Source organism: Chiloscyllium punctatum, chromosome 6 (assembly GCF_047496795.1).
Source record: "Chiloscyllium punctatum isolate Juve2018m chromosome 6, sChiPun1.3, whole genome shotgun sequence".
Taxonomy (NCBI): domain Eukaryota; kingdom Metazoa; phylum Chordata; class Chondrichthyes; order Orectolobiformes; family Hemiscylliidae; genus Chiloscyllium; species Chiloscyllium punctatum.
Genome location: NC_092744.1, coordinates 48,879,529 through 48,899,934, shown reverse-complemented (window position 1 = coordinate 48,899,934; position 20,406 = coordinate 48,879,529). Strand labels below are relative to the sequence as shown.

At 39.5% G+C, this 20,406-nt stretch overlaps 1 protein-coding gene across 8 annotated transcripts in view; it reads left to right on the top strand.

The window, feature by feature from the left end:
- The window catches only part of LOC140478939 (inactive N-acetylated-alpha-linked acidic dipeptidase-like protein 2), a 950,375-nt gene that overhangs the window by 627,205 nt on the left and 302,764 nt on the right, over nucleotides 1–20,406 (top strand). The window lies entirely within an intron of this gene.

Sequence of the window (20,406 nt, the reverse complement as noted above, 5' to 3'; positions counted from 1 at the left end):
GATCTGAGGTAATGAGCGTTCTCCCCCCCGCCCCCCCCCCCCTCCCCGCCCTCCCCGCCCTCCCCTGGCCCGATGTGGATAGAAGTAACATCAATTATGAGCTTATTTGAGCAGATCTACTTAATTAGCATTGTATGCAAATGCAGTGAGAAGGAAAAGCAGCTGAATATGAAAAAATTTCTCTTGTTCCTGGAATCAAAAGAGCAAGTTTTCTGTTTGCTGTGAAACCAATCAGGGAAATAAAATTTGTATTCCAAGTTATATGGGAACACCTGACTAATGATAAAAGACAGTGCTTTTTGTCAAGGTAAAAATAAACATATATTTTATGATTTGGTGAGTTGCGTAGATGTAGTTGTCTTGTTTATTTTTACTATTAGAAAACAGTTTTGGCAGAGGCATAATGTTTGTTAAAAATACATTCTAAAAATTCACCATGCAGACTCTATGACTTGCTAAGAGTGTTGCTGCAGATTGTTTGTTTGGACATGAATCCTTTTGGCATTATCAATTTAACAGATTGGGCCTAGCATGGAGATGTACAAATCAGGAGTAGGTGGTTTGGCACCTTGAGCCTGCTGTATCATTTAACAAGATCATGGTTGAGCTGATTTTCACTTCAACTCCCCATTTCTACATAGCTCTGATAACTTCTGACTCCTTTGTTAGTAAAGAATCTACTGACCTCTGCCTTAAAAGCATCCAATGAATCCACTCTACCATTTCTGGAGAAGGAAGTTCCCAGGACTCTCAACCATCTAAGAGAAAGAGTTTCTCCTCATCTCCAATTTAACTGAAAGCTCCATAATTATGAAACTGTGTCCTCTAGTTCTAACATGCCCCACAAGGAAAACATCCTTTTAGCATCCACCTTGTTAAATCCTCTCAGGATCTTGTAGGCCACAATATGATGACCATCTCTTCTTCAAAAGTTCAATGAATATAGGCTTAGCCTACCTAACCTTTCCTCAGAATGTAGTTTCTGCATCCCAGGTATCAGTGAAGTGATCTTTCTTTGAACTGTCTCAGATACACTTACATCCAGTATTATGCATGAAGACTAAAACTGTACAATTACTGGATTGGATGTAGTCAGCTTGATGGGGTCCAGCAGGGATCACCAGACAGTTTCAGAGGAAAAGACCAACATTGTTAAAATGCCTTTCAAAGTTAAGTGGTTACGATCAGGCCTTTCAAGGAATTCAATGCGATAATCAGAGACTGGACAATGTTCATTGCTACTAGTACCAGATGATTAGGATCAGTGAGGAATCCTAGGATGACAGAGTTGACAGACGTGTACTTTCACTGAGTTACAACAATACAAAGATGCATTGTTGTAACTCAGTGATAGTTGCGGGAGCGTCATGTGGGGAAACTATTATAAAGAATTCAGGAACAATGCAACTGCACTAGGAGAGACATGGATTAATCAGGGATAGTCAGCATGGTTTTGTTAATGGATGGTTTTGTTAAATAAATTTGATCTGGTTTTTTAAGGAGTAACCAGATGAGTTGGTGATGAGTACAATTAATTTAGTATAGTTTCTGTGGACTTATCAAGGCTTTTCACAAGATCCCTTATTAGTAGACTAGTCAAGGAAGTAAAAGTCCCTGAATCCAAGGCAAAGTGGCAACTCAGATACAAATCGCTGAGAGGCAAGAATCAGAGGGGGATGGAATGATATTTCAAAATGTATGAGGTGCCACTTTGTTTTGGATTCAGGGACCTTTACTTCCTTGACCAGTCTGCTAATAAGGGATCTTGTGAAGATTAGTGTTGGGGCCCTTGCTGTTAAAAGGTGTACATTACTGACTGGGGCTTAAATGCAAGGGGTATGATGACGGAAGGTCATAAATACACAAAAATTGGCAGGGTAGTAAATAGTGAGGAGGGAAGCATAAACTGCAGGAGGATATCAATGGTCTAGTCACGTGACAGAACAGAGAAGATGCAATATAAGCCAGAAACAAAAACTGCTGGCAAGGCTAGTAAAGCAAGGGAATACACGATAAATGGTAGAACCCTGGAAAGAAGTAACTCCTCCAACTGTACTTTCCAAACCTGTGATCTCTTTCATCTAATGCAAGGTAACAAATGCATAGGAGCCCCAACACCTGCAAGATCATCTCCAGAACAAATACAGTCTTGAGTTGGAATGTTATCATTATTGCTTCTCAGTTGCTGGTATTCCCTTCCTGACTACACTGACAGTTCCATGTAATCCAAGGACTTTAGTAATTCAAATAGGCAGTTCTCCACCATTTTCTCCAGGATAGTTAGAGCAAGGCAATAATTGCTGCCCCAGCCTGTAATCCTACATTCGATGAAAGAATAACAAACCCTGAAAGGATTAGATGAGGTGAGGAGAAATCATGTGGACTTTGTTTAATCCATAAACAAACAATGAATTGCAGGTGTTGAAGGGATTAATAAGTCTAACTGACATCTCTCTCCAGGCAGCCAAGAATTCCCCCCTCAGTCCTTTTGTGTTCTGGTAATCATGGGACTGATGCAGGGCCACTCCCTCATTTAGTGCACCCTGCCTGCTATGATTGCTGTGGTAGACCTTCTTACGCAATAATCACAACATCACCTCATCAGTAACGCAACCAAGTTCTTGTAGAATTGCACAGCTGGAGAAACAGATGTGTGTGTGTGTGTGTGTGTGTGTGTGCTACTATCAGAAAATTCCAGGTTGCCTACTGGTGCTGCCATATTTGAAGCCCAGCTGCTCATCACCTGCATGCCAACAACTGACTAGCAGCATCTGATGCTTGATCATTATCACTGAGGAATAGTCATGAGGAAAGAACGTTTGGTGCTTGCTTCATGGGCAGGGAATCTGAGGTGTTGGTGGATGTGCTGGTTGAGTGAACAGCTGTTTTTTCTTTCCTGTAGACTATCACAGGAGGCCATGTGACTAGACACATGCGGCGGACATAGTTTACAGTTTTGTCAGTGCTGTGTCCCAGGTGAAGTATATATAGCAATGTAGGCAGAGGTCAGTGATAATCTGCTGTCCACAAGGGTAAGCACCTAAGCCACCACTTACTCTAATTCTGTCATTGCACACATCTCTCACAAAGACTCAAACTACAACTCTCACTCTTGCATCCAACATGTCCATTCAACAGATTTCATCCGTTGTGCCCTTTGAACCTATTAAACATTCATGCCCTCTGTGTTTCCTCTTCAATCGCTGTGCTAAGCAACATGGGTAAAGTTAGTTTTTGTACCATTTTGGGAATTCCTCTTGGAATTATGCCAAGAAATAGCTGCTATATATTTGAAATAATTTTATGTAACTCAGTTTAGAAAATAAGTTGACACAAAATATATCAAGCTACTGCAAGATATAATTCTCTTGTCTTTTCAATGTTTCATGAATTTATGACTTTCTCTACAGAAAAAAGTCACAGAGAATAACTTTGTTTTGAATCATAGTGCATTACTAAAAATAATTTTTAAAATGGAGGTTTGAGGTGTAGGACAATTAAGCAGTTAATGTATTAGGATTTATGTTTCTTCCTTCTCCATAATTATTTCATTGTTTGAAGATTTTTTTATCTTTAAATTTAAACAGTCTGAAAATATAACAATGTCAGACAACCAAAATATTGTCTGCTGTTAACAGAAGATGCTGTGTCTGAAGCAGAAAGTCCTTGGGAAAGATGGGTTCAATAAGCAGTAAACCTGGTTAGGTTGAGCCAGACAATCATGGAACTGTATGGCTGTGTTGTTATCCTGTTATTACATGGAGACAAGTTGTCATGACTGAACTAAATATAGCTGGTTCTAATTATTGCTTGATATCTTCACCTTACTGAAAAATAAAATAGCTGTTCAATTAAAACTAAGCCTCACCTTGTTTTATATTCACTCACTCTGTGACTAAGGAAAGTGAACAAATGTACATGTAAAAGATGTGCATTCAAGTTCAGCTTACATGTTAGAACCTTGGGTCATAATAGCATGCAAATCAATCTAGGAAAGTGTGAATGAGCTCTCATCAAGTTGACATACATAGACTCATGGTAACAGTCAATACCACGAAAGCCTTAAAGGTACTTGCAACTTAGGTAAATTTGTAACAGGTGTTGACCCAAATAGGATATCAATGAGTGACCTTTTAAGAAACAATAAATTTAAGATCAAGAAAAGTAATGATTATCCACTAGTAACCCTCACTTAAGTATTCTACTCCTGAAAGTAATTGTGAGATCTCTGCAGGTCCTACTTGCAAATCAATGTTAGACCTCTGGCAACTGAGTCTGTTACTTGTGCCAGATGACGAGGCTCAAATATCATAATTGGTGAGGAGACTGAAGGTTGCTCAGCCATGCTGTAGTGTGATCAAAACTGATGGTACATCACACATCAACTAGATAGTGTTGGAGAGGTGACAAACTGAATACTGTTTCTCACTCACACACTCTGTTGTTTTGCTGACAAGTTTATGAAACAAACAAAATGGAATTAAACTCCAAGGAAACAAGATTCAGAGTGCAGAAGGAAACCACTATTACAAAAAAAAGTTTAAAATCTCGCAACACCGTTATAGTCCAACGTGTTTAATTGGAAGCACTAGCTTTTGGAGTGCTGCTCCTTCAGGTGGTTGTGGAGGACACAACTGTAAGGCACAGAATTTATAGCAAAAGTTTACAGTGTGATGTAACTGAAATTATCCATTGAAAAGGTTTTGTGATTTAAACATGAAAGAAGTGAAACTATCATGGTCATTCTAACAGATGAGAGACTTAACAAACAATCAAGGTATTTTTCAATGTATAATTTCAGTTACATCACACTGTAAACTTTTACTATAAATTCTGTGTCATACAATTGTGTCCTCCACAACCACCTGATTAAGGACCAGCGTTCTGAAAGCTAGTGCTTCCAATTAAACCTGTTGGACTATAACCTGGTGTTGTGTGATATTTAACTTTGTACACCACAGTCCAACACTGGCATCTCCAAATAATAAAAAAAGAGATATTGCCAATAAGTAGGACAATAAGATATTAGCAAAACAGTTCTTTTTAAAAAAGGGATTTGATCCACAACGTTATATAAATTGAGGTAAAAGCCATAGTAGAAATGCTTATGTTATAGAAAGAGAAAGTAATAGTGTTAGGAATATATTAAAGAAAATTAATGTTGTTAAATAAAATGGTTATTTATGTTATGATTCAGGTATTAGGAGGAAGCAGCTCTGGCCTGCTTGAGGTTTTTTTGATTGATATACTGGTAAGTTGCACATCTGAGTGTTAGAAAATGGATTCACAGAACGTGGTTTCGAGGCCCGAGCTGAGGCTGCAATCAGATGTGGACAGGTGCTAAAAATGACACTGCCAATCTTCGTGCCAGTACCCTGCCTCCAAGGTGGGGTAAAGGTGCCTGTCCACATGCTGCAAATAACTGATATAACTTTGGTCATTTAAGAACAGTCAACTGAGATTTTCTAGGGAGCTTCTTGCTTCCCATTGATGATGGGAGCTAGTTTAACTGCTTAAGCAGGATCTTGATGTGACGGACTGGACCAACACAATGCACCTGTTGGACTGGATGTGACAGCAAATGCAGGCTTATGTGTAGAGGATCCAACAATCCACATCCTGTACAATAGTAGTGGTATGGTAGCAAAAACAACTTTAAAATTAAACTTTTAAAAAGTTGTAGACGTTTAGTTATAGACTCACTTATCTACTGCCGTAACAGCTTGCTGTTCCTTTCAAGGCCTACGATTGAGTTCCCAGTTTTAAGAATCCAACCACCAGCTTTCTTTGAATGCCTTGCCTGTCCTCTGGTCATTAATTGGTTTTCCCAGGTATAATGAACAACTGTTTTCCCCACAGGGCAGACTTCCATTTCAACCTCAATGGGGTTCTGAACCCCTCTGTGAAAACCTGACTGAATTGAATTTATTGTCACATGTACCGAGGCACAGTGAAAAGCTTTGTCTTGTGAGTAATACAGACGAATGGTACAGTTGCCACACCAGGTAGTGGTACATCCAGACAGAATGCTCTCGATGGTGCATATATAAAGGTTAGCAAGGGTATTTGCCATCATGCCAAATTTCCTCAGCTGCCTGAGGAAGAAGAGACATTGTTGGGCCTTTGTAACCAGTGCGTCCACATGAAGAATCCAAGAAAGTTTGTTGTGGATGACCACTCCCAGAAGCTTGACACTTTCCACTCGTTCCAAATCTGTGCTGTTAATGTGTAGGAGGGCATGAGTAACATCGTGCCGAACTGTGGATTTTAGACTAGAGAGACAAAGAGGAGATGAATGGAAGGATGATGCTTTTGTGAATGTGGAGAGAGGTGAACTGCAGGTCATTTGGATACCTTGTTATCAGGAATCCGCAATTTCATAAGCAGATGGATTGAAGCTGTGTGCCCATCAAAGGAGTTTGTTACAGAAACAACTTGAAGCTTGGGAAAATTTTAAGGAAAAAGGCAAATAAAAAAGATCACATGGAAATAAGCCAAATTTATGTAAAATCTATTTTGCCCATGGTGTAAAATAAACTGAATAACATTGACATTTTAAGTGCTTGTAAAAAAGTTGGAAGGATGTTTTATACAAAAAGGATAAAATTAGGAACAAATAATTATAGATCAACTTTTTTTATATAATGTGTACTGAGTAACTGAAGACAGTCATTCAGTTGACCTGATATCATATTAAATTCAGTGCAGACAAAACCTACTATTACTTTTCAATCCAATTTTCTGCCCCTGTTTGAGAGATTATATTTTATGCCATGGGCAGCATTACTGAGCCTATGAGTTAACACCCACGAGGCATGAATTTTACAGGTCTATTTTCACTCCTTATGAAGGCACAACACAGCATGCTTACTGCTTAAACTCTTAACAGCTGTGTTCTCTTCACACCCACGCACTGCACAAATATTCTCTTAGCAACTGCGCTGCCACTGATGAACAGGAGCGTTAAGCTAAAGAATTAAAATGGCTTTTGCAGTCACAACCATGGCAACAACCTCAGAACCAATGTATGTATTTTTGATTGGAAAAACTGTCACATCTGGCATAATGCCATGATATCATTAAATGCTGTATTGCTTTAATCTTAAGTGAATGTTCCTTTTCTTCCTGTTTTCAATTTTTTTTTCCTTTTTCCTTCCCATCCTTCCACTCTTGTTCTGAAGCCAATAACTTCTATTGGGTTTCAGTTACAGAGAGACTTTCAGTTCTGGCAATGGTACAAAATGACCATTTTATAACTGGAAACCTACATGATAACCATTAAGAAGCTGCTCAACTATGACACATCCGAGAACACGATATCCTCTCAGGCAAGTTTTGAGCAGAGCTTCTGGATAATAATTAGCTAGGAATTTAACTGCAATTTTTCCTCCAACCACCTAGCCCAGAGACTTTGCAACTGTTTTGTGTGTACTGCCATCATCTAATCATAACATCCCTACAATGAGGAAAGCAGGCCATTCAGCCCATTGAGTCTGGACTGACCCTTCGAAGAGCACCATACCCAGACTCAGCCCCCTTTCCTATCCCCATAACGTTGCATTTCCCATGGCTAATCCACCTAGCCTACACATTCCTGAACACTGTGGACAATTTAGCATGGCCAGTCCACCTAACCTGCACAACTTTGGACTGTGGGAGAAAACTGGTGCACTCGGCGGAAACCCATACAGACATGGAGAGAGTGTGCAAACTCCACACAGACAGAGCCCGTATGACTGGTGCTGTGAGGCAGCAGTGCTAACCACTGAGCCACCATGCTGCCCTGTAGAAGTGAATTAAAGTCTTGTTGTTGACCCAGCTGATGCATTCGTCTGTGATAGATACTAGGCCTTCCTGATCTGTAGGCAATATTGCCACATCACAGAGAACACTTACCTAAAGGACCATCAGGAGAAATTGACACGTACTGTTGGACTTTGCAAGCTGTAAGAATCATAGAACCCTACAATGTGAAAGCAAGCCATTTTGCCTATCAAGTCTGCATCGACCCTCCGAAGGGTATCCCACCTCGATCCAGGTCCCTACCCTATTCCCATAGCCCTGTATTTCCCATGGCTAATCCACATAGTCTGCACATCCTTAAACATTACAGGGTAATATACCATGGCCAATCCACCTAACCTGCATATCTTTGGACTGTGGGAGGAAACCCACACAGGAACAGGGAGAATGTGCAACTCCACACAGGCTATCACCTGAGGCTGGAATCAATCCGAGGTCCCTGGTGCTGTGAGGCAACAATTCAAACCACTGATCCACCGTGTCATGTTTATGTTTACAGGAGGTCTTGTCCCATACATTATTTGTCTAATCTGCCTTTTGGATAATGATTATAACAGACAGTTCCTTAAAACGTAGCCTCCACTTTCTTTGTTCTCACTTCAAACTTCAAAGCACCATCCAGCTTCACTGGCATTTTCAAGGCGGTGTTTGGTTGCCACCTGTGTTATTAGGCAACCAATCTCACAAATCTGTTTGCCTTTCATCAAATTTGAAAGTTATTTTGTGGTCAAATGAAGATGAATGAAACCCGAATTCCTTTATCTATTATGACTAAAAATTACAGCTTTCAAGATTGTATAAGACAGATCAAAACTGCTAATCACCACTTTAGTTCAAGCTGAACTTTGTTACTCTAGGATCCTAACTTGTACTTGTAGCTGTTTTCCCAATCCAGGAACTAATATATATGCCATACTGTTTGTTTCTGTGAACGTTCTGTTTTCTCCACACAGACTAAAGCTCTAGAGACCCTATTAATTGGATATAAATCTGTATTTCTATTGTTGTGCTAAATATTGAATTATGCTCAAATGTTTGACAGATGCTGCTGCCTTGCAGAATAATTAAAGACCTCCCTGTTGGCATTCTTAGCCCAGTCAACCCACCCAAAGTAAATTTTGTGCTTCTGCATTTGCTTTCATTAGACTAAGTTGACAGTCATAAGTGTCTGTTTCCCGTGCCTTGTTTAGCATGCTGTGCTGTTTTTTAAATATGTTGTTCAGGACTTGATCAAAGTGCAGTTGTAGGCAGTTATTTTTCATCACAATCAGAATAACTCATCAAATCATTTGTGTTAAATCCAAATTTTCAGTACTGATTGCTAAATTGCTCTCCTCTCTCCCTTTCCAACATCTGGGAGCCAATGCTGATGTTGCAGTGAAATTGTTATTCCTTATTACAGAACAATTGATATGGTCGACCAGTTTAATTTTACTACTGCCATCCTTAGCTGTTGTGCTGCATACAACATTCCTCATTTTTACCCAGAACTTGTCTCTCTGTTGTCAAAGATGATAAGTGGGAATCCTCTTTGATTGTGAAGTTTGCATTTCCCGATAGTGAAATTGCATCTCGTCCATTTCAACCAGAATACCAAATGTTGTTGAGCACCTATATCGAGCTTTATTTGTATTCTTCAATGTAGACCAAGGACACATCTTTTAATCCTTCTAACTTCTGAAGGTCAGTAAATTTTTTAACTATTTTCCCCGTTAAGGATTTATGACTACAGATAAATAACAGTGGAAGTGCACAGAATTCTAGTATTTTCAGGTGAGTCCACTTCTACGCAAAACTGATTTAAGAGCGAGAAAATGTTTAAATTTGCCTTGCTAAATTTTGAATTTAGAAGTTTAAATTTAATTGCACTGCTGTTCAGAGTATAGACATAGTTTGTACTAAGCTATGTGCTTTACCAAACACATAACCGCTCCTAGTTTCTATTTATTTACAAAATGTTAAGAGTAAAATGGAACCAAGGAAGGGAAGTCAACATTGGGAAATATAAATCAAATGGCTGCAGGCAACATTATACACCAGAGGAGAGAGATCTTGTGCATAGCACTCCGAATGCACAGTGCAATTTACAGCCACAATAAAAAAAGCAATAAAGAAAGGGTCTTGGGGATTTATAGACAGTGGAATAGACCACAAATCCCAGGAGGTGATAATGAGCCTGTACAAGAATCTGGATATTTAAACAGGAACGTTGTGTTTAATTCTAGTTTCTTTGCTATAGCAAGCAAATTTAGGCAAAGGAGATTTGTGCAAAAAAAATAGCTAAACTGATTCCTATTAAGTGCATTTCAACAAAGCAGAGAGGTTAAAAAATCTGAGATTATTTACACTGGAAAAGAACAGATTCAAGGAAGATAATTAAAATGTTCAAGATCCTTAAATTGAAAAGATAAATTGAACTCTGATAATGCATTTGAATTATTATAAATCGATAAACAAGATGAGATTTCCTCAAATTAGTGAGGGATGCTGTGCAGTTTTATGTATAAATGCCTACGAACAATGAGTACATCATGTCCAGGGATATAGGAGATATGGAAAAATGGAGCCACAATGAAGACAATTGGCCTCAAGAAGAGGGATAGAACTTGCAAGAAAGTTATACCATTCAGCCCAAAATAGAGCCTCTAGCCTCAAAAACGGATGTTCAGTTGGGATATTAGCACAAAGGATGTCAGTGGTGGGTCTTGGAGGTCAATCATCACAAATATTAAAAAGAAATTCACTCATGGCATCTGGCCATTTCTGAGTAGGTCAACATTTGTTACCCATTCCTAGTTGCCATTGATAAGGTGGTGGTGAGCTGCCTTCTTGACCTACCGCAGTGCAATTGATGCAGGTAGACCCACAATGCCATAAAGGAAGGATATGAAGATTTTTGATTCAGCAACAGTGAAAGAATGGCGATATTGATTCAAGTCAGGATAGTGAGTAGCTTGGTAGAAAACATATAGATGGTAGTGTTCGCATGTGATGGCTGCCCTTGTCTTCGTAGATGGAAATGATCATGGGTTTGGAGGTATTGTCTAAGGCTCTGTGATGAGTTTCTGTAGTACACACTGCTGCTACTGAGCATTGGTGGTAGAGTGACTGAATGTGTGTGAATGTGGTGCCAGTCAAGCAGGTTGCTTTGGATTGCACTGAATGGTATCAAGCCCCTTGGAGTTATAGCCATTCAGCCAGGTAGAGAGTATTCTATCACTCTCCTGACTTGTGCCTTGTAGATGGTGAACAGGCTTTGGGGAGTGAGGAAGTAATTACCGGCTGCATTATTCCTAGTCTTTCACCTGCTCTTGTAGCTCCTTTATTTGTATGTTTAGTTTCTGATCAATGGTAACACTCAAGATGTTGATAGTGGAAGCTTCAGTGATGGTATCACCACTGAATGTCAAGGAATGGTAGTTAAATTTGTCTCTTATTGGTGATGGTCATAGGCTAGCATTCATGTGGCAAAAATGTTACTTGCCAGCCCAAGCCTGGATGTTGTCAAGGTCTTTTTGCATGTGGACATGGACTGCTTCAGTATCAGAGGTGTCATGAATGTTCCTGAACATGGTGGAATCATTGGCAAACATCCCCACTTCTGACTTTATGAAGGTGAGAAGGTTGTATTTGAAGCAGCTGAAGATAGTTGGACCAAGGACACTGCTCTGAGGAACTGCTGAAAAGGTGTTCTGGAACTGAGATGACTGACCTCCAACAGCTACAACCATCTTCCAGGTACCAGGTAAGACTTCAACTCAAGGAAAGCTTGCCCACTTATTCCCATTGATTCCTGTTTTACTAGGGCTCCTTGATGCCATAAATGTAACCTTGAACTAAGGCTGTAATGAAGTCAGGAGCTTAGTGGCCCTGGTGGAACCCAAACTGGGTGTCACTGAGCAGGTTATTGCTGAGCAGGTTCTGCTTGATAGTACTGTTGATTACAACTTCTATCACTTTACTGATGATTGGGAATTGACTGTTAGTGGAATAATTGGCTTGTCTGGATTTGTCCTGTTTTGTTGTGTACAGGACATAGCTGGGCAATTTTCCAGATTGTTGTGCTAATGCCAGTGTTGTAGCTATATAGAAACATCTTGGAAAGGGGTTTGGCTAGTTCTGGAGTACATATCTTCAGTAGTATTGCCAGAATTTTGACAGGGTCGTAGTCTTGCACTATCCAATGCCTCCATATCATTCTTGATATCACATGGAGTGGATCGATATGGCTGAAGATTGGTATTTGTAATGCTGGGGACCACTGGAAGATGCTGAAATGGATCATCCACTCACATTTCTGGCTGAAGACTGCCGTGAGTTCCATGTTGTTCTAGGCTAGGAGCTCTGCAGGAATTCCTCAGGGTAGTCTCCTAAACCCAATCATGTGTAGCTGTTTCACCAGTGAATCGCCTTCCATCATTAGGTCGGAAATGAGGCTGTTCGCCAATGATTATTCAAGTACAGGACCACTCATGACTCTTTTGTAGCACTGACTGACATCGAAAACTGGACTTTGCATATTCTTTCAAGCATAGTGATTGGTGCAGGTCTCAGTGGAGGTAGATACTTTGCGAAGTTTAGCCCTTCCAATGTCTGTAGAGCCCAAACCAACAATCGCAGAATATAACTTTTTCAGCCATAATGCATTTATTCTATGACAATATACTGTGCCATATGCATTTGAACAACCCTGACAAACCAGAAGGTGACTACTACATGACAGGGGTCATTTGCTAACAACACAGATTCTGCTGTGTAGTGCATATACAAGTAGGTGGTATACATACAATGAAACTCATTCAGGCACAAGCCATGTGATGGAACAAAACTTTGGCTGCTTTACTTATTCTCCTAAAGCCAGTTTGTGCATAACAGAGATTTGTCATGGTCTGCCGTAGGCTACAACATTTTGCCATCACGAGGGAACTAGAAGTGATAAGGCAACCAGCTGAGGAGGAAGGGGAAGGGAGGGAGGGAGGAGCCAACTAACATAATCTCTTTCTGGCTGAGCAGTCAGTCAGTGAAAAAAAAATCATTTCACTACAATGCCTGTAATTTCAACCGTGGACTGGATTTTACATTTCTTGGCAAGTGAGGGGCTAGTAACCCTGCCCCTGCCATCTCCATTTATGTGTTAGATGGCCAGTTAGAGTTTATCCTCTAGGAAGAAGCCAATTCCTGGAGCAAACTCTGACCACAAGCTTTTGACTTCCTGATCCCTTCTGTTCTGCATCTTCAAAGTTAGAATTAAATTTTATTGTCACATGTATTCAAGTACAGGGATACAGGAGCGCAGTGAAAAGCATAAAAAGTTGCCATTTCTGGTGTCATCTTAGGTACAAAGTAGAAAAATAAAGAAAAAAGTTACAAGTTTGAGTGTATTATATGGTCTTATGTGTGCAAGAATAACCACCCTCTGGTCAAAAAGAAGATTCTTGACATGGAATCATGATGTAGTTTAATACATTCTGCAATTATTTACAAATTGGCAGAATTGACGTTGCATACAACAAAAGACTGTTGAGAGCACCTAGCTTTAGTCTGTCTCCCATGTGATCTTATTTTATGCTCTCACCAAGTCTTCATGATATTACACAATGGATACTACTTATTTGAATCAAGCATTAGTTTTTTTAGTTCCTTCCAGATTTATCGATTATACCTTTTGTAAAATCCAGTAGTTATCCTTGTCACTGTTTCTCATGCCTGTTTTTAGATGCAACAATATAGTCAACACTTGTGACTTTGTATTACTATGAAAGAGAACATAGTGTCGATTTTTTGCTGCAGTTAAATTCACAGAGGAATATGAATCACATCTTGGTGTGAATATATAACTGGCAGATTCCAAAAAACTCTGATGCAAAGTGGGATTCCATGTTCAACTAGGTTTGGAGACTGGGATGCCACACACAGCAGAGGGGCAATGCTGCGGTCACAGGCTGGATGATAAAGGCCACTGCTCCCAGAATCAATCTTTAGTGCTCTTAGAAGTTACAAAAGTTTTTAAAAGTCATTAAACAACATGCAGTTGCTGCCACCTTCCCCTGCAGAATTTGCTAGTATATTCCATTGTATCCTGGGTGCCAACCTGCTTCTACTGCCCTGGTGCAAGCTCAAAACACTTCAAAACATTCTTATATCCAGTGCTTGAAAACTAAAATGGACAATGAACACTTGTGAATTGTCAGATTGCTAACAAGCTTAATATCTTGCTCATTATTTATTTCATAATGCTGAATGGGCTGTTGATTTTGGTTCTTGCATGGCTTCCTTACTATCGGAGACTGACGTGATGATGCCAGGACACCAACCTGACATTGTCACATCAAATGTTTAATTGCCACAAAACAACAATTTGCCCAATTTCGAGTCATGAAATTTAGCCCCACAATTCTCCATTTACTTACAGTTCCAAACCGTACCTTCCATGTTTCTAAACATCAACTTGGCCACAATACTACATTTTAAAAAACAATTCTAAGTAAGTATTGCATAACAAGTTTTGAGTCAAAGTATGCGTGCAAACGTCAACTAATCAAAAGGATCCCTATACGTTTCCTTAGTGCCTGTTTTCCACTTGCCAGATCTTGTGCTCCTATGTAATGTTACAACAGTGACTATAGTATGGATGATAGAAAATTACTGACTTTCAGTAGGAAAGCCTGCAAATGGGCTTGAATAGTTCCTAAAAGGCCCCATTTCAACCTGCATCACGGCAGTGTTTGTGGCAGCAGTCTGATCTGGTGGGTTGAGAAGTAACAGCAAGGGCTGTAGTGGAATCAAGTGGTAGAAAGATGAATGTTCTCATCCAGAGCGGGCAGTAGTTTTGTGCTCCTCAGCTTGCTGTCACATCCCTGGACAATGTATCATCAATCCTGACAATCAGTTGACAATTGCTGAGCTGTTGTAAGACCTTGCAACACGTTATCTTCCTCCCTGTTCAATGCTAACTTGATTTAGTCTCAATCCCTCCACCACCACCCCCCCAACCCCCTATCTCCATCCTCACCTTCATAACTTGTTTTTCTCCCTTTTTTTTTTCTCAGTGGGCAGCATATGTCATTTATTGTTTTGTGATTTGGTGGTGAGTTTATTTTTAAAAAGACCTTGCAAGCCCCTTTGAATGCAACACTACCACGATGGCAGCAGTGTGAGCTCGTATGACATTTGTCTGAACTTACATTCCCTCAGACGTGGTAGCTTTTCTTTGTGCTACAATAGAAACATTGTCCACTAGTTTATCTACAAATACGCTAGTGAAGTTACTCACTTCCATAACGGAAAGGATGGGTTCCCAAGCTCTGCATAAAACCATTTTCTAAGTTGGAATGGTCTCCATGTTCTTTATCATTGCTTGCATGCTTTCTGCTAGGTCATCCAATGCACCAACTATTTCTATGTTCCACCTTGGCCTATTGCCTAGTTCATCTGAATCCTTTACAACGGAACTCGTGTGATATCCCATCCTTTGGAGAACTGTAGCTACATTATCCTGGCCCCTCCCCACTTCCTGCCTGGTTGCAAGTGACTCATGCTTGGTGGTGTAAGAGGTGTTGGTGCATGTAAGATGTCCTCCAAATTATATGTGGTGTCAGTATCTGAGCTGGTGACCCTAAGTGTGTGTCAATATTTCTCCATCAGCTTTCCTGCTGTTCCACCATGATTGGCTTGGTTCAGTTTCTTAGGCCTCTGAAAGCTCAAGTACAAGGGTAGGGTTCTGGTTAAGGGAGGTTAGGGTAGTTGTGGCAGTTGGGTGAGCAACAGATACACGGTTATGCCATTTGCAACTCCAAAGAGTTATAGGACAGTTAGGTGAAATGTGCAAAAGAGGATACCAATTTGTTTAATAGTTTCAACACCACTTTTAACTAAGACCTCTATATTAGCGAGTCCAATTCGGGCAAGAACTATCTCCTCTGTTAAGCACACTGCTGCCACAGTTCCACATTTAGCTGCTTCCACTTGCAATTAGGCATCAGTTGTCCTGCAAAAGTTAGAGAAGTATGTCAGTGAGTGTGGTGCACACTACTTGGGTGAAGTTCTCTAATAACTGAATAGCTGGTAGTTGGCTAGCTCTGAGTGAAGCTTGTAAACGTTTCTGAAGGTGAGTTATAAGTTATGAATTTGAAGTATGGGTCATAATTTAATAGAGATTTCAAACAAGTGAAGATGGGAATGTGATACAGTTGATAGAATAAGGCTTTTGAAGACAAATTCATGACCTTGACCATTCATTTGAGATCATGAAACTTCTTGTGGCCTTGCATTCAGGTCCATTGGGATTGACTGCTGGCATTGATCATTATAGCTATCTGCTCCCAAAGCTTTTTGCACCATTTGTCTAAGGAACACCCTGGGTTCTCCTCCTTTCTGCTTCTTCCACCCCAGTCTTTACTACAGTATCAGAATACTCTGGCACATGCTATCTCTCTTGTGTCTCTCAATCCAATTATTAAAGGGAGTTCAGATTCCCTTCCACAGACAATTCCAACTTTTACATCAGCCAGTTAAAAAAAAACCATGCTGGCTTTAAGTGGTGCCAGACTTACATAAACATGTGCATGTTGAGGCGTGCAGCCACTCAACAACACATTTAGCAATAGCTGCACAAAACATGCAGATGTCCAAACAGCATGAAGTTGACATGTCACAGGCACTAGAAGCAGTGGGCACAAATTGATTCCCAAGTGCAATCAGTTTAGCTGCCATTGTCTCCTATGGAAGTTTTTTGGAGAAATGAAATGATCCATCAAAATAGTGTGCATATTTTGGCAGGCAAAATAAGTCTAACTCTTTGAGTAGGTTTGCAGTGCCAACACTTTGTGACACTTGTATTCATCAATAGATATTCTGTGACCCTTTGAATTGAAAATTTCTATCTGCCAGCAATGGATGAAGCACAGCACCCTCCTCAACATATCCAGGATGAGTAAACAGGGCAAGTAACTGTATCTTCTTCTTAAACAATCAGAGCGCTTAAGAAGCGGCACTGAATCTGAATCGACAAGCATCAATTAGAATATTCAATTCAATATTATTTCACATTTGCAAGTGAAATGAAGAAAGAAAAAAATTAAATCAAGAAAGAAAGTTACAGAATGAAAAAGTCAAAAATGTTTTGTTTTTTTGAACGAGGTACATAAAGCAACTTCACACTGTTTCATTGGTTACATATCTTGGCAAGATATGATTATACTGTAGCTTCTGGAGTTTGAAGAGCATTTTGGATGGTGGTGTCCACTTTTATTCATATAACCACATGTGTACATTCACTGGAAGTTACTCTCTAATTTCTGCATTCCCAATCAGAAATTACACAGATGCTCACAGGATCAATCTGGCAGAATTGACAAAGGCAATGAATTTACTGGCCATTATTGTTAAATGGGTTGAAGCTCATAGATTTTTCAATTTTACCATAATACTTATTTTTGTCTCCCTATTTTTGCTGTCCGTCCTTTAGTGAAATTTAATGTCCTCAACAGTTGGGCCATTTGATATTTAAAGTTCAGTATTTTTTTAACTAGAGGTTAGAAATGTCAGATAACCCCTACCTAGATGATTATTAGACTAATGTTTCTGTCTGCATTACATAGAACATAGAAAAGTACAGCACAGAACAGGCCCTTTGGCTCACTATGTTGTGCCAAGGGTTAATCCTAATGTAAAATAAAATAACCTAACCAAGCACCCCTCAACTCACTGCTATCCATGTGCCTGTCCAGCAGTTGCTTAAATGTCCCTAATGACTCTGCTTCCACCACCACCACTGGCAACGCATTCCATGCATTCACAACTCTGTGTAAAGAACCTTCCTCTGACATCCCCTCTATACCTTTCTCCTAATATCTTAAAACTATGACCCCTCGTACCAGTCAATCTTGCCCTGGGGAAAAGTCTCTGGCTATTGACTCTATCTATTTCTCTCATTACAGTTGTGACAAACTGTATACAAGATAATGCTGGGCAATCACATTAAATAAGACATGTGGTTTTATCTAAGAATTTTGGTTCAAGACAGACTGGTAGAACAGAAGGCAAGGTCAAGAACAACCTCAGACTTAGACTTCTTAACAAAACTGCTTATTGCAAATTAATATTAACTGCCATTACACATGGTAGTCTGACACAATATAGGCTGTAATATTGTTGTTACATTTTTGAAAGGCTATTATCGTGATGTGCTTCTGTCTTCAAATCGAGTTAACACCTCCCACACTGTACTATTTATGCCCAGTGAGGAGCAGGTCTGTGACATCATAGCAAAGTTGTTCCATGGTCCTAAAACCCTTATACAACAAGACGATGTCGTGATATCTATGCAGTGGGGGTGTAGGTTATAAGTAGATGATTGCGTAACAAGTTTCTGGCTGTTTTTGTTAGTTGTGACAGTACAACAATTTTACAAAAGGTATGAAAGTAATAGGGCTGTTTTAACATTTAAAGTGATAACAATCAGGCACCTATCTGTTGTCCATAAAAAGAATAGTAAAGAGAGGAAAATAATTTAAAGTAGCCAAGGAGAATAAGTCAGATATAAACTAAAATCTGCAAATGCCATGCGTTTAAATTAAAGAAATCAGAACATTGTTATTATATTCTACAGTGTAGTTACAGTTTTAAATTGTTTGAAAAGCTCATGATCAAGCAGCAGCAATATGTGCTGGACTTATTATTGGCTCACAGCAGTGAGTTCTGTAATACATTGAACCTTGTTAATTAAATCAGCAGATTGGGATAGAACTACAAGTCTCCAGACAAATCAAGTGAGAAAGTTACTGAGAGGGCAGTGTTTTTTTTTGAAGTGATGGATATTTTCATTGTAGAATATCTGAATTAACTGTGTAATAAGGCCTCAAAACATTTTAAAAGGCTTACATTATGACCTAGTGAAGCCTTGTTTTATGATTATACCAGTCAGTTGTGAGACATCATCTCAAGACACTTTTCACATCTCAAAACTGAGTAGCGACCCTGCACACTATTCAGTCGTTGTCAGTACACTACTCTCAACTTTTATCAGTATTATCAATTTAATATAATTGTTCAAAGCATAAAGTGCTATGCAAATACAGGCTGAAATTAAAAATTTGGAAATGGATCCTGAGACTCTCACCAGCAATTTAAAATATGAATGAAGACCAAGCTCACGCGTTCAAACTTCATGTTTTTGAAAGACTATATGAAGATGTGAACATATGAATTAGGAACTGGAATAGACCACTTGACCCCTTGACTCTATGCTGCTATTCAATAAGAACACAGCTGAGGTAATCACGGTTTTCCCCACCCCAATAACCTTTCACCCTGATGCTTACCAAGAATCTATATACCTCTAGCTTAACAATATTCAAAATAGTGCTTCTTATACTCTGAGGAAGGGAATATAAACATTCTCCCTATCACTGTCCTAATTGTTTGACTCCTTTATTTTGAAATAGTGACATCTGAGTCTACATTCTACGACAAGTGGAAACACTGTTTCCACAACCACCCATCAAGACCCTTCAGGATCTTGTATGTTTCAATTAGACAGCCTCTTATTCTTCTGAATCAGCCTGTTCAAACTTCTCTCATAAGAAAACCTGACAATACTAGTTTTTAATATAGTAATATAAAACAAAGAACCTTTTGCTGAAGATCTGGAACAAGAACTGAAATAGTTGGAGAAAGCCATAGGGTCTGCTGGCGTCTGTGGATGGAAAGCAGAGAAAATCTTTCAGGTCACAGTGACTCTTCTTCATTTGTCTAGTTAACCTTCTCCTAACTGTTTCTGATACATTTACATCCTGCCTTAAATAAAGTGACCAGTACTGTGTACTGTATCCCATATGTGGTCTCACCAATCCCCATATTTGCATTCAATTCTCATCGCAATAAATTGTGATATTCTGTTTGGTTTCCTAATGGTTTGCTGTGCCTGTGTACTAACACTCATGTATTGGGGCCCTCAGTTCCCCTTCCATCTCAGCACCTCTGCAATCTCTTCTTATTTAGCTAGCACGTTTCTTTCTGTATTCTTCTCGCCAAATTAGACTTTCACATTTTCCCACACTGTTCTTCATTTGTCAGCTCTTTGCCTGTCACTGAAGCAATCAGTATTCCTCTGGTGTGTTCCTTACGGCTCACTTTCCTACCTATCTTTGTGTCTTGATTAAATTTAGCAACCATACTGTCAGTCTTTGCATCCAAGTCTTTTATATAAATTGTAAAAGTTGAGGCCCCGTTAATGATCCCTGTGGCACGCGATTTGTTACGCCTTATCAACCTGAATATGACCCATTTATGTCAGTTCCCTGCTTGTTGTTAACCAGCCAATTCATGCCAACATGTTGCACTCTGCACTATGGACTTTAATTTTCCACAATGTTTAATGTGACAACTTATCAAATGCCTCCTAGGAATCTAAGGACAGTGCAACGTTTGTTTCCCTTTTATCCACAGCGCACAGTCCTTCTCAAAGAATTCCAATATATTAATTAAACCTGATTTTTCTGCAAAACCATGTTGACTCTGCCTGACTGTATTACACTCTTGTAGGTGCTCTGCCATATCATCTTTAGAAAAAACTTTTAATATCTAACTAAATTGCCTGTATTT